Source organism: Dipodomys merriami, unplaced genomic scaffold (assembly GCF_024711535.1).
Source record: "Dipodomys merriami isolate MVZ:Mamm:240054 unplaced genomic scaffold, mDipMer1.0.p SCAF_22, whole genome shotgun sequence".
Classification (NCBI taxonomy): domain Eukaryota; kingdom Metazoa; phylum Chordata; class Mammalia; order Rodentia; family Heteromyidae; genus Dipodomys; species Dipodomys merriami.
This window is the reverse complement of record NW_027203604.1, coordinates 13,729,029-13,745,268: the sequence shown is the minus strand read 5'-3', so window position 1 is coordinate 13,745,268 and position 16,240 is coordinate 13,729,029. Positions and strand designations below refer to the sequence as shown.

Here is a 16,240-nt window from a genome sequence, read left to right as displayed (position 1 = left end):
TTGTATTCATTAATTGTGCAGTAAGTTACCAACTTCCAATTTAGAACATTTTTATTAAGTAATTTATTTGTTGTTGTTTCCAAATATTTGTTGATTAAGTATTCCAGATATAAGCCGGGCGCTGGTGGCTCACGCCTGTAATCCTAGTTACTCAGGAGGCTGAGATCTGAGGATCGCGGTTCAAAGCCAACCCGGGCAGGAGAGACCGTGAGACTCCTATCTCCAATAAACCACCAGAAAACCGGAAGTGGCGCTGTAGCTCAAATGGTAGAGCGCTCGCCTTGAGCTGAAGAGCTGAGGGACAGCACCCAGGCCCAGAGTTCAAGCCCCACGACTGACCAAAAAAAAGTATTCCAAATATAAAGATCATTTGTGCTACAAAGCTCTGTATCCATGTAACACAGTACCTTTCAAAGTCAATTTATAAGGTAGAACATTTAATTTATTCATTGTTTTATGTTTCAATCAATAGTCAATTGGCCAGTTGTGTTTTTTTTTTGTTGTTGTTGGTAGTGGGGCTTGAACTCTGGGCCTGGGTGCTGTCCCTCAGGTCTTCAGCTCAAGGCGAGCGCTCTACCACTTGAGCTACAGCGCCACTTCCGGTTTTCTGGTGGTTTATTGGAGATAGGAGTCTCACGGTCTCTCCTGCCCGGGCTGACTTTGAACCGCGATCCTCAGATCTCAGCCTCCTGAGTAGCTAGGATTACAGGCGTGAGCCACCAGCGCCCAGCATGGTTTTTTTTTTTTTGTTTTTTTTTTTTTGCTGATTTCCCACCTCAAGAATGACTACTTGGGGCTGGGAAGGTGGCTCAATGGTAGAGCACTTGCCTTGCATGCCTGAGGTCCTGGGTTCGATTCCTCAGCACCACATAAGCAAAAAGAAAAAAGCCGGAAGTGGCGCTGTGACTCAAGTGGTAGAGCGCTAGCCTTGAGCTGAAGAGCTGAGGGACAGCGCCCAGGCCCAGAATTCAGGCCCCACGACCGGGCCCCCCCCCCATAAAAAAAACCAAAAAAGAAGAATGACTACTTTTTCCATTAAGAAGTGCAGAGGAAGGATTTAAGACACTTCTTTGAGTATGATATACCTGAAATAACATCACCTGAAATAATAATATATATATATATTTATATATGTATCTATACAGAAATTTTGATTTTGAATGATCAAAATGCCTACAACACTAGAATTTGAATGTATAAATTATAACTAACCTATCTGTCATTAACACTAATCTGTTTTCCTTATACTTCTCAGTCTGTCTGCAGTGAGAGTTGTGGTCCTGGATTCAGAAAATCCCCACAGGAGGGAAAGTCTGCTTGCAGCTTTGATTGTATCCTTGCCCTGAGAATGAGATTTCTAACAGGACAGGAAGTGTGTAAGTATTGAAGACTCTCTGCATACCTTCTTTGTATTTCTCAGTCAATGGTATATAATAGGAACAAACCACAATAGATAGCATGCCTAATTTTTATTAGGTAGGAGTTTACATGTCAAATGATAATAATGCTGGCAGGAAGGTCATAATACATGAGGAGGGATAAAAGCTTTGGTGAAGTTTTGTGGACCAGTTTCCATATACACGATATCCATTCCAAAAAATAACATGTTGAAACTTTATCTGTAATATGGTACAATATATTGCATAGCAAAAATAATAAACTCAGGAGCACCACTTTAACTCAACTTTATGCTACAATCCTGGAAAATGCAGTATTTTGGACAAAGCATATTGAAAGGGCACATTAATTTGAAAGGAAGGTGTATGCCAATAATTTTTATTGTTATTAGAACATTCTAGACATATTTGAATATATACTTCAATTTCTAGAAACTGAAGAGTGTAAGGGTCAGAAATTATTTATTTGTACTTCAAAATCCTAAGTCATTAAGTATATTTTTGAGAAATGTCATTTAATACCTGAAAAACTATGAAATATTAAGAGAAAAATTATTGTAGTGATAGACTTTAGATATTTTAGAAAATGAGGTAAAAAAATTAAGAGGCTGGAAATAAGGGTAAATATGAAGCCTGTATTGAATGAGAAGGCTCACAGTTTAAAAGGTCACTGTTACCAAAATTGGGGAAGTGAGTCAATGAAATATCCATCAAACTCCACCATGTTTGCTTTGAAAAGGTCAATGTGTGATTGAGCTGGGGAAATCCAGAGAAGATAATAAGGGTTATTGATTGTTCCTGATTTCTCTGGAATTTACACATTCATGTCCAAAATAAAATGTGTGCATTTCTTATGAACTATGTGGTTTCTGAAGGAATTGCACAGATTATTACATGGGGTGTGCTAATTAGGGGAAGATTTATCTTTAGGCAATTTGAAAATGGATAATGCTTTCCTGAAAATACTGAAAACATGAGAAAAGAAAATACTGAACACTTCATAGAATTTGTACCTTTGGTTTAAACAGAAACAACAAAGAGCAATTGGTTATGCTCGACAAATTAACCTCTTTGGGGGAAGGGCTGGGAAGCAAGCTAGCTAGTGCACAACTGATGGTAACTCCCACTCCTTGCAGACATGGAGCAATGTGTGGGTGCCCAGATCATCAGTATGCCAACACAGAGGAAAGCCTCTGCCTGCTGAAATCTGAGAGCTTCCTGGACTCTAGGGATCCTTTGGGTATGACTCTTCTGCTTAGTTCTCTGCCTCTCTGCACTTACCACTGCTGTTATTAGGATTTTTACAAAGCACAACAACACTCCCATTGTCAAGGCCAGCAACAGAGCTCTCAGCTACATCTTGCTCATCTCCCTCAACTGCTGCTTTCTTTGCTCCTTGCTCTTCATTGGACATCCCAACACAACCACATATGTCCTTCAGTAGACCAAGTTTGGAGTTGTGTTCACTGTGGCTGTTTCCACTGTCTTGGCCAAAACTTACTGTGGTTCTGGCCTTCTCTGTCACTTCTGTAGGGAATAGGATGCAGCAGTTGCTGGTGTCAGGAATGCCTAACTTCATCATTCCTATCTGTACATTGATCTAGCTCATTTTCTCTGGAATCTGGTTGGGAACTGCTCCTCCATTTGTTGATACCAATGTACACTCAGAACATGGCCATATTATCATCCTATGCAAGAAAGGCTCAGACACCATCTTCTATTGTGTCCTAGGATACCTGGGCTCCCTGGCCCTGGCAAGCTTTGCTGTGGCTATCTTGGCCAGGAACTTGCCTGACACCTTCAATGAGGCCGAGTTTCTGACCTTCAGTATGTTGGTGTTCTGTAGTATTTGGGTCACCTTCCTGCCTGTCTACCACAGCACCAAGGGGAAGACCATGGTGGCCATGCAGGTCTTCTCCATCTTGGCTTCCAGTGCTGGCCTACTAGGCTGCATCTTTGTCCCTAAGCTACATCATCTTGTTGAGGCCAGATAGAAATTCTTTGTATGATATACAGGGTAAAAGACATTCTAGGAGAAAAACACCATCTTAATATTAAATGACTTGCCAGGCGCTGGTGGCTCACGCCTGTAATCTTAGCTACTCAGGAGGCTGAGATCTGAGGATCAGATCTCAAAGCCAGCCTGAGCAGGACAAGCCTAGAAACTCTTATCTCCAATAAACCACCAGAAACCTGGAAATGGTGTTGTGGCTCAAGTGGTAGAGTGCTAGCCTTGAACTGAAGAGCTGAGGGACAGCGCTCAGGCCCAGAGTGCAAGCCCCATATATAGTTGCACCACTATAGAAGCTTGTTTGGAGATTCCACAACAAAATTAATCCAGAACACCCTTGTTATTTATTATTTGGGGAACTGTTATAAAATGTACACAGTAAGATACAGTAAGGCACAACCATATTTATTAATGCACTATGTCCCCATAGACACATCATGGGAAATAGACCACAAGGACATATTGGAGTTTTACACATCCATGCAAAAAGATGTTATGTCATTTGTAGAGAGATGAATGGCTGTTGAAAAATTACATTAAGAGAAGTAAGTCATTGTCAGAGGTTACAAAGATCATGTTTTCTCTGATATGTGGAAATTAGATACTAATTATAAATACATATGTAAATCTCCACAAGCCAATTTGCATATACATATAAAAATGTTAATTAAAACATGGTATATACAGGAGATAATTTTAGTGGTATAATTCCCATGAAAACTACTTAAAGTTTAACAAAATTAGTGCTAAGGAGCTGTAACTTGGTGTCTCATATCTCAGCCTCTTGAGTCGCTAGGATTACAGAAGTGAACCACAGCTCCCAGTTGAGATACATGAACTTTAGACAGAGTCTAAAGTTTGCTTTATGCTTCACCTGTTTTTGCTATCAAAATATATAAATTTAGCTAGCGTTAATGTGCTCTAATAAACATGGTTGCATTGTCTTTTCAGTGTGTTGATGTTATTCAATTGAGTTATGTGTCAATGTAAATAGAAGGGAAAAAATCTTTTTAATGTATACCATTTCCTGTGGTTATCCATAGGGGAACTCTAATTTGCCTTTACACCTATGGCATTTACACCAACCCAGAGTTTGCATTTTCACAAATTTTTGTGAGACTTTTATTAATAGATTTAATTCCATTGTGATAAACAGGTGTCAAAGTTGTGATTTCATAAAAGCTTCAAATCAATTCATTGTTGACCTTTAATGCCTTCCTTCTGTCCAAACACAAACACAGGAAATTGTCCATCTTCTGATGTAGCCTATATTTTTATTCAAGGCTTTGTAGTTTTTCTTGTGAAGTCTTTCAGCTCTTGATTCATTTTATCCCACAGTGATGTACACAATATATATGGTAGTAATAATTGTAACAATTCTGCCACATAAATCCAATATATTAATACTAGGAAAATTGTCAGGCACTTAATGGTTCATGTGATCTTTGGTGACTGACATTTATATTTAGAAAGATAACAGATGCAACAAAATTTAACATAATGTATAATACAACAGTTGCATATTTAAAATGAAGAAATAATTGTTCACTTCTCTGTAATTGATGCAGCTATAGTGCTTTATTATTGTCATTTATTTTCATTATATGATGAGATGAAATAAATAGTAAACATAATTCCAACTTGATATTGTTTATGAATGTGGGGTTAGTCTAAAGTAAAGGCATGCCCTAACTCTTGATTAAAGCAACTCCAGATACCAAAATTTTTCCCAAAGGCATTAAATGTAGTTTATTTTTAAGATCCCTTTACACCTAAGCTTATTATATTATTCATAAGCTGAATTTTGGAAACAGCACCAATGTCCATCAATATACACATGGGAAAGAGAAATATCTCATAAAGACAAAATGGCGTTTTATTCAACCATGACTATGATGGAAAACAAGGAGGCATTATGACAAGGACAACATGGGCAGTACTGTTTGAAATGTATGCAGCATAGAAGTTGTTTCTTTGGGGCTGGGAAGTTGGCTCAGTGGTAGAGCGCTTGCCTTGCATGCCTGAGGCCCTGGGTTCGATTCCTCAGCACCACATAAGCAAAAAGAAAAAAAAAAGCCAGAAGTGGCACTGTGGCTCAAGTGGTAGAGCACTAGCCTTGAACTGAAGAGCCGAGGGACAACGCCCAGGCCCAGAGTTCAGGCCCCACGACCAGACCCCCCCCCAAAAAAAAAAAAAAAAGAATTTGTTTCTTTGGTATATAAAGCAAGAAGATGGAACAATTGGCTGAAGTGAACAAGTGAACTCTTCTAGGGGCAAGGATGAAGAGAAAGGAAACTACTACATAACTGATGGTAATTCCCACTCCTGGCCAGATCTGGAGTATGTATGAGGTGGCTAGATCATCAGTATGCTAACACAGAGAAAAGTGCCTGCTGAACTCTGAGAGCTTTCTGGGGTATAAAGACCCTTTGGGGATTGCTCCAGTCTGCTTAGCCTCTCTGCACTTGGGATTTTACAAAGCATAACAACACTCCCATTGTCTAGGCCAACAACTAAGCTCTCAGCTATAACTTGCTCATCTCCCTCAACTGATGTTTTCTTTGCTTCTTACTCTTCATTGGACATCCTAACATCCATGTGTATCCTCCAGCAGACCACATGGAATTGTCACTGTGGCTGGTTGGGAAAAAGGATTACTGTGTTACAGGATTTTTCTGACACTTCTTCAGGGAATAGAAGGCCGAAGTTGCTGGTGTCAGGAATGCCTAACTTCATCATTCCTGTCTGCTGCTCCAACTCATTCTCGATGGAATTTATTTGTAACTTCTCCCCCATTGACAGGAATGCACACTTTGAACAGGGCCACATTATCATCCTGTGCAACAAAGGCTTAGTCATTGCCTTCTACTGTGTCTTGGGATACTGGTCTCCTTGGTCCTAGAGAGCTTCACTATGACTTTCCTGGCCAGGGAACTGCCTGACAAATTCAATGAGGCCATGTTTCTGAACTTCTTTCAGCCTGCTGGTGTTCTGTAGTGTCTGTCTATCAAACCACTAGTGGGTACTTGATTTTAGGCAGGGAAGTCGTCTCCATTTTGGCCTCCAGTTTAGGTCCTGTAGGCAGTATCTTTGTTCTAGAATGTTATATTATGGTACTAAGGTCATAAAAATTGTCTTTGTCTTAAGTCTGGGTCAAAACACATCCTATGAGAAATAACTCATCTTGATATTAAATTTAAGTGTTTTTGAAATTCATGGGCTCTCCAGTGAAAATTGATATCACTTTCCTCATCAGAACTTAGTAGTTTATATTTGGGGAAATACTTCACAGAATAGTTGACTCTTATAGTCTATTACTCATTTTCCTAGTTTTAGGATATTTACTGCATATTCAAAATTAAATTTTATTCTGAGTTTTATTTGGACCTTCCACCTTAGTCTGTACATCATCTTTTCCTGTTTACTTTTGAGTCTATCATTTACCTTTCTTTTACGTGTCCTACACATTTGACCTCCTTATTCAGAATTTTATATACCACAAATCTTTAACTACATAATCCTTATGTATTTTTTTCCTCTTTAAAATATCTGTTAGAAATGGTGGGACAAAGAGTGAACAAATTCAGCAGTGATATTCACTAAACACTATTTTGAAAATTAACTATACAACTTGTGGCAGGAGCTAGGTGTCATAAATCTGAGAGTAAATGAGGGGTGGGAAGACACTGTTAAAAGAAATGTACTGGGGCTGGGAAGGTGGCTCAGTGGTAGAGCGCTTGCCTTGCATGCTCAAGACCCTGGGTTCGATTCCTCAGCACCACATAAGCAAAAAGAAAAAAGCTGGAAGTAGCGCTGTGGCTCAAGTGGTAGAGCGCTAGCCTTGAGCTGAAGAACTGAGGGACAGCGCCCAGGCACAGAGTTCAGGCCCCACGACCGGACCCAAAAAAAAAAAAAAAAAAAAGAAATGTACTCATTACCTGACTATGTAACAATAACCCCTCTGTGCATCACCTATACAATAAAAATTTTTTAAAGTCTGTGCTTTGTTAATTATAATCATAATTACTATTATAGATCATTATATATTTATACAATATATGTTATTTGGTGTGCTTTTCTATCCCTACATTAGCTCTTACAAACCTTCCCAGTCTATTTATGCACATATTCTCTCTCATAAATCATTAAGAATTAGATGGATGTACGCTACAAGAACACTCAAGTTTCTGTGGCAAGTTGTCAAATACACAAGATAATATTTTATGTCTTTCTATGTTCAATTGTTTAATCACCTCTTATTAACGTAAGTGGGGAAAAGAAATGCTGTTACACAATTGATGGGCATGTAATGTGTACCAACCACTGTAGAAGGCAGTTGCAGTGTCCTCAAGTAATCAAACATAGAATTCTCCTATTGTTTAGCAATAAAACTCTTGGAAATTTTCCTCAAAGACTAGAAATCAGATTACACTAAAGCTGCTTTCATAGCTCATTGCTGTACTATTCACCATGGCAAAATTATGCAAGTAACCCAGAGGTACTCATCCACTACTAAACATGATAATATATCATTGTAGAGAAATGTATGTATGTGAGAAAATTATATTAAGTGAAGTAATGCTCAGAGAGCAAAAGATGCATGTTTTCCCTCATTTGTGGAAGCTAGAACTAATTGTAAATATATATATATATATATATATATATATATATATATATATATGTAAACCTATACAGGGTCATTTTGTATATATGCATGCATGTTAACTAAAGTATGATATGTGCAGAGTAGGTTTCCAATGGTGTAGTGAACGTACAGTTTAACAAAATTAATGCCAAGGAGATGGAACGTGGTGTCTTCATAATGGGTGAAGTCACTGGGAGGGGGTAGATGAAAAGATAAAGCAAGGGAGGGTGAAATGAGGCATACTTTTGTGACCCTTTTTTATATGAAAATGTAGAATTTGGAAGGACTACTTTGAGTGGAGAGAAATAAAAAATTACAAAAGTGGTGACATTGGTCAGTATGCATTGTACTCATAACTAGGTATTGTGAATTGAAAATTGTACTAATACGATAGGTAGTAAAAGGTTTAAAAATAAGCTGTGTGTTTACAATATACATTTATTTCTGAAATTTTAGGGACTTACTAATTACATCCAATACTTCATTTTTCAGTGTAAAATATCTTCACGTTTTCTTAGAAAAAATATTTCTTCTTGCAAGAAACGACTTTCTTATTCCTCTCTTGAATTTGTGAACCATATGAACTCCTAATGGAAGTCTGTTTTCCTGTCTTCCATTTTGTAGTGATAGGTTTAGGAAAAGTTGTAAAACACTGTCTACAATTCATGTGGGAATATGATTTTTCTTTTTCAACTCTCATCTCAAATTCTTTACTGAATTTCTCAATCTTAATGCTGACTATTCAAGCCAGTTCTCTAATTCCTACATCCTACATTTGCTTGACATTTTTAGGTGATAGATCATTATTTACCAGGTAGTCTGAATTATTTGACCAAATATTTTTATAATTTTAATTGAGTTGCTTATTGAGATTTTGGAATTATTTCTTTTCCCAGTTCTAGGGCTTGAACTCAAGGCCTGGGCACTGTCCCTGAGCCATTGCTCAACTACTCGAGACAGAGAACACTTCTGGCTTTTTATAGAGAAGTGTCGCATGGGCTTTTCTACTTGGGCTTTCTTTGAACCTTTATCCTCACATGTCCTACTCCTGAGTACCTAGGATTGCAAGAGTGAGATATTATCTCCTGGCTAAAGAACAGTTAGTAGTTATAGCATGAGTATTTTTCTCTATGCTTTCACCATTTTTTGTTTAGTCACTTTGATAATTTATGTAGCTATTGTGAAGGCACTATAGTAAACATAGTTACATTGTTGTATTTTCAACTTGCTGATTTCATTTATTTTGGATAGATGACTGTTGCTGTTCACACAGTAAGACCCAGGAATGCAATGTCTGGTAGGCAGAAAGGGACCATACCATGCAGGTATAAACAAAGTTTATTAAAACATTATATACTTGTATACAGCATAGGGGCATCAAAGGTAAGTCTGTAGTCACGGGACAGTCATGGGACAGAAAGTTGACCTTAAATAATTTGGAGGGAATGTGGACAATTAGCAACTTTTAATCAGTGAGCGGGAAGAGTTGTTCAAGATAATAAAAGAGGAAGCAAGGTGCAGGTGAGGCTCCATTAAAAAGCTCAAGAGGAATCTTGAGGCATTGTTCTACATAGTTACTGGGAGGAGCATGAATGGCACTTCCTGCAATGTGCCAGGCGTTGGGCTTTGCCCTGACTTGGAGGAGGGGACGTCCCCCTCGTCCCCCAGAGGGAATGCATGCCCACATGCACCCTCATGGCACACAGGCGCTCAGATGGGGTCATGCGAGCCAGTACCTCAGACAGAGGACAACTGAATACAAGAGTAAGTCACTTTATATATTTTTAACATTCCATGCTATTATCCACAAGTGGAGTTCTAATTTACATTCTCACTAACAGCTTAAATCCTAAACTTTAAAATGACTTCAGCATACTTGTAGGTGAAGCTTTCAATATTATTATTTCACATTGTCTATGTGAATGGTATAAATCATAGGCTGGAAATGAGTATACATTTATTCACCAAGCCATCGGAAGACAGTATTTCATACTTAGAATAAGTGATATTGTTTAATCCCAATCTATTTTTAAATTATTAACTCTATTACAGACCTATATCAAGGATACATGCAAAAATAAATCTCTGTGGATAGGTGTAGCTATGAAATAGAAATATGTCTGATTTGTGATTGAGTTGAATGTACCAGTGTTTTTATTTTTAAGTGGAACCATAGATATCTGTATTGAGCTACAAAGATTGTATGCTAATTCTCTGTTAACTTCCACTTATAGTTCATTAGGCTTTTTAGTTATGGATGAATTCTGAAGCAGGAATGAAATACCATGAGGAATTCTGATAAGGCAGATTTTGTGTCTTAATGTTGAACCTCACTTCACCATAAGATGATGCATTCATTTAGCTTCATCCCTTTCTGAAGAAAATCCAATTTAACAACGCTGTTGGAGATCAGGTAATTTTGGATGAGAAAAGGAAATTGGAGGCAGATTATAACATTGTGAACATCTGGAATTTTCTAGAAGGTCTTAGACAAGTCATGAAAATGGGGAAGTTTTCTCCTTATGAACCACATGATTATCAATTGTCTCTATGTGAAGATAGACATAATTGAGTGGCCTATAGCATCTATGGATGTGGTGAAGGTTCTGAAATATGAATAAACAAATAAATTTTTTACTGCAGTTTAGGACCACTGTACTCAATTTAAAACGTTTTTGGTTTACTGATTAAAGGATACAAAGGACCATATTTGTTTACCAACTTTTTTCATCATTTATATATTATGTATCACAAAATATAAATAGTATCTGCTTTACTCAGCTTGATTTTATTATGATAGAATACCTCAGAGAATCATTTTATTTTATTTTATTTTTATTTTTCATTTTTTTTGGGGTCCGGTCGTGGGGCCTGAACTCTGGGCCTGGGCGCTGTCCCTCAGCTCCTCAGCTCAAGGCTAGCGCTCTACCACTTGAGCCACAGTGCCACTTCCGGCTTTTTTCTTTTTGCTTATGTGGTGTTAAGGAATCGAACCCAGGGCCTCAGGCATGCAAGTCAAGTGCTCTACCACTGAGCCAACTTCCCAGCCTAGAGAGTCATGTTAAAAGGCAGAAAGTTTAAGAAAGTTTATTTTTAATACGTTTAGGTTTTAGCAATGGTCAATTGACTTGTTCCTTTGAGGTCTATGTTGTTACCTAATTCCCTATCTTAATAAGACTCCAATTTCAATAGCTACTAAGCTTTCTAGTATAACATGGATTGGGCAAGCAGAATTTAACACATAGGACTCTGAGGATAATGTAATATCCAAAATACAAGCTGGGAACTGGTGGCTCATACCTGTAATTCTAGCTACTTAGGAGGCTGAGTTCTGAGGATGGTAATTTGAGAACAGTCCAGACAGGAAAGCCTGTGAGACTCTTATCACCAATTAACTATCAAAATATCTGAGAATAGAGCTGTGGCTTGAGTGTTAGAGCACTAGCCTTGAGGGAAAAAACACTCAAGGACTGCACCTAGGTCCTTATTTCAAGTTCCAGATCTGGCAGAGCAAAACAAAACCTAAACAAAAACAACAGCATCCAATCAATAGATTAGATGTATTTAGAGAAAAATTCCGACTCTTAGTGCAAAAAAATCTCTAAGATACTGGATTTTTGAGGTGTTAATTATATGGGGAACCATTAAAACGTATGTCTCATTTCCTCATAGTCCTCAGTCTATCTCAAGTAAAAGTTCTGGTCCTGGCTTCAGGAAACATACTCCAGAGGACAGGGTTGCCTGTTGCATTGGTTGTGATCCTAGCCCAATGAATGAGATATTTAATGTGTCAGGTAGGTTTGAGATTATCCACATTCTAATTGAGAATATGATGAATGATATTTTTATGATGGAATTAACTCTCTCCATAGAGGATAATGCAAAAATCATCAATTATGTATATTCATGTTATTTAGTACGTATATTTCAATGATGCCTTTCTGAATTTTACTTATGGAACATAAACCAGTAAGTAGAAAACTAATATTAAGCTAAACATAAAGAAGAAAGAATATTATACCTAGAATGTTGGTATGAACCTATAAGCTCAACACTCAGATGAATAATGACGTTAATGCTTTTTATAGTAAGCAGATCCTTCAAAGCTGTTTAGCTATATTCTCTTTCAAAAATTACCAAGAAACAGTGTATTAGGAACACTTAGTTTAACCAGAATAGAGTAGAATTGACAAATATGAAGGGTGCACCAAAAATTACATGACATAATTTTAAAATATTCACCAACAAGAATTAAGCTAAAAAGATGAGTGATCTGTACAATGACACCTCTAAAGTAAACATTTCAGGCTTAAGTTTTCTAATCTAGAAAAAATGTTCACAAATTCTCAATTAACCAAAACTAAGAATTTTTCCAGAAGAAAGCAAATCCTAAGCTTTAGGAGTGGATTACACAGGCAAGAGCCTGTAGAGGTCACTGGATTCACTCACGGCACTACACTTTTTGATATTGGCATAGATTCTGTCAGAACAGCTGGCAGATAACTCGGGTCTGAGGAGCAGCAACTGTGGTGCCAGCTTCCGCTCACAGCACGCTGCCCCAACCCTGTAGGCCACATGGATGACGGTGTCCGCTAACAGCATACTACACAATGCCATCTGCCCACATTGATGCCAGCATTTGCTCATAGCCAACTGCCCCCATACCCGCTGCTCCCACAAACGCCAGTGTCCGCTCACAAGCACATGCCTCACACCAGTGTCCACACAGATGCTGGCATGCACTACAATGCACTGCCCCCACCCCTACTGCCCAAATGGGCACTGGCAACCTTAACCCTAACATGTTCCTGAACACATTCCATAACCCTAACCCTAACTGTAACACATCCCAAACCCTCACTCATTCCCTCACTCCCACTCTAACAGGTTCCCTAATCCTAACTTTAATTAGTTCCCTAACCCTAACACATACCCTTAGCCTAACATGTACCCCAACACGTACTCTACCATGTATCCCTAACACTAACATGGACCATAACACGTGTCTTGACATGTACCCCAAAATGTACCATATATGTACTAGAACCCAAACACTACTCTAACATTTACCAGAACAACGTACACTAACATGTACCTCAACACATACACTAACCCTAACACTCATCCTTAACATGTACCCTAATCCTAACATGTACTCTAATATGTATCCTAACATGGACCTTAACACATCCCTAACAAGTACCTTAACCTAACATAGACCTTAACATGTATCAAACCCTAGAATGTACGCTGACATGTAGCCTAACCCTAACACGTGCCCTAACATACCATAACCCTAACAAAACCTGCTTAAGGTGGGTCCAAGTTTCCAAACAGAGATACATAGCACTCAAACCCCACCCACATCCTCACATGTGTACCCATGGCAGGCCTGTGGACAGAGTGGAAGCACAGCTGACCATCCACTCTGATCTCCTGTCTCACCCACAGTTAGGGAGAATGGGGCCCAGCAAGCACAGTGGGCAATGACTGAACAAAACAGCCCCACAACTGCTGAAGACCATTGGACGAACCTGACACACATGCTAAACCATACAGGTTTGGAATCGTGAGCACTAACATGCCCTAACTCTAACCCCAATCATAATCCTAAGAAATACCCTAACGTTTGTGCTAACCCTAACATGTACCTTAGCACTAACATGTACCCAAACACTAACAAGTACCCTTCACACACTCTAAGCCATGCAGGTATCCATTCATGAATACTACATGTACCCCAAATACCACATACACATACATGAACTCTAACACACACATCCTAACATGTACCCTAGTATACCCTAACATTGCCCTAACCCATGCCTTACCATATGCCTAACATATAATGGGTACCCAAACATGTACCCTAACACATACTCTAACCATTAACACATAGCGTAACAAGTACACTAACATGTACTCTTAAACATACATGTACCCTAATACGAATCCTAGCATGTACTCTAAACAATAATGTACCCTAGCAAGTATCCTAACAAGTACTCTAAGCCATACAGGTACCTGTACATGTACCCCCAATTAACCATCACATCCTAACACATACCTACTCTAACACATATCCTAACAACATACACTCGTCTAACACATACTCTAAATATAGCAAGTACTATCACAAGTCATATATACTCTAAACTACACAGCTATATTACCCTAACATGTACCCTAAGCCAAAGCTTAACCATGTACCCAAACCATAACATGTATCCTAAGATGTACCCTAACACAACCATGTGCTCCAAACTTTACATGAACCTTAACAAGTGCCCAAAACATAGTTACACTTATATTAACATGTACTCTGACTCTAAGCCAAATCCTAACAAATACCCTAACACGTATCTTAACATATATCTTAACTACTACCATGTACTCTAAACCTCACATGCACCCTAACAAGTACCTCATATGTACCGAACCATACCATAACACATGGCTTAACTCTAAACTGTACCCTCACACATGCCCTAACTTAACCCTAACGCACAGCCTCACACTCAACATGTATCCTAACATGTACACTAACATGTACAGCGACAAGTACCTGAACACATACTCTAAACCTTACATGCTCACTAACATGTCCCTTAATGTACCCCAACACATACCCTAACAGTGCCCCAATCTTAACCCAAACCCTAACACATTCTCTAACACATACCCTAACCCTAACCCATATCAAAACACATACCCTAACATGTACTCTAAATCTTAATGCATAAGGTAACAAGTATGCTAACACATACTCTAAACCATACATGCATCCTAACATGTGCCCCAACACATACATATCTTAACCCTAGCATCTACTCTCACCACTAACGTGTATGATAACAAGTACCCTAACACATACTCTAAACCATACAGGTACCCTAACATATCCCCTAAACATACTTTAACATGTACATATCCTAACCCTAACATGTACTCTCACCACTAACATGTACTTAACAAGTACCCTAAGGCTAAACCACACAGGTACCTAACATGTACCCCAAACATGTCCCAACACATACCCTAACACATACCTTAACTCCAATATGAATCCTAACATGAGCCCTAACGTGTACCCCAACATACACTACCTGAGCCATACTCATACCCTAACATGTCATACCCTAACACATATCCTAAGCCACTCACTAATCTTTAGCTGTTCACTAACTCAAATCATACAAAACTGCTTAACATGTTCAGCAATCCTAACCCACTCCCCAAACCTAACACAATGCCTAACCCTTACCCTTACCCCTTCCCTAACAAGTCATCCAATCTTCACCTGTTCTATAATCTACTTCAAAAACCACTCTATATAAAACATCCATAACCCATACCACAAAGTTCTTCTTTACTTGTTCCCTAACCCTGAACCTTTCCTAAACACTTATTCTAATATTTCCCCTAACAGGGTCCCCAATCTCACCCTTTGTCTATCATGTTCCCTCTATGCCCTTCCCTAACCCTAACCTTGACCTATTCCATAATCCAAATGCTGACTAACCCTTCTGCAACTCCTAACCTCACCAGATCCCTAACCCTAATCCTTACATATACGCTAACCATAATCCACTATCTTTCCTTAGCACTGACCCTAACCCTAACTTGCTTCCTAACACTAACCTGCTATGTAAGGCTAAGGGAAAACCCTTCCACCCTGAGTAGCCCTACAAATACCCAAATTTAACTCTGCCCTTAATATCAACAACCCTACGCCTTTACTCAATTCCTCAACAACCCTATTCCTTAAGCCTAATTCTCCCATAGCTTTGGGGAGTGGATCAGAGTTGCTGAATGTGTTAGGTACACAATCAATATACGAATTTAAGTTAGCTCAGAGCTGAAGATAGAGGGCAGGGTTGGGGCCTAGAGTGATCAAAGTTGTTCTGACAGGTAACAACTTACCAAGCAGGAAGGGGTAGGCCTCCCTTCCTCCCAAATGCCTTCACTCCTCCAGATTCCAAAAGCACAGATGATGGAGGCCTAAGTTGGATCTCAGTCTGCCAAAGCAAACTTTGAGCTGTACACCCAGATTCTACACCCATAATTCAAAGCTTCTGGACCCTCCATGTTGTCTCCTGGCACTTGGTACATTTTCTCCACAAAATGTCTATAGGCAGAGGCAACAGGCAACAAAGACTAGGCATCCAGGAGCCTTGCTGCAGAGAA

General features: G+C 38.9%; 1 protein-coding gene across 1 annotated transcript in view; it reads left to right on the top strand.

The window, feature by feature from the left end:
- The window catches only part of LOC138834720 (zinc finger protein 724-like), a 38,095-nt gene extending 33,129 nt beyond the window's left edge, over nt 1-4,966 (top strand). Inside the window, exons 3-4 of the transcript XR_011374243.1 lie at nt 1,256-1,376; nt 2,534-4,966. The gene's annotated coding sequence lies outside the window, so the exon portion shown is untranslated. The remainder of the gene's footprint in view (nt 1-1,255; nt 1,377-2,533) is intronic.
- Nucleotides 4,967-16,240: the final 11,274 nt, after the last annotated feature.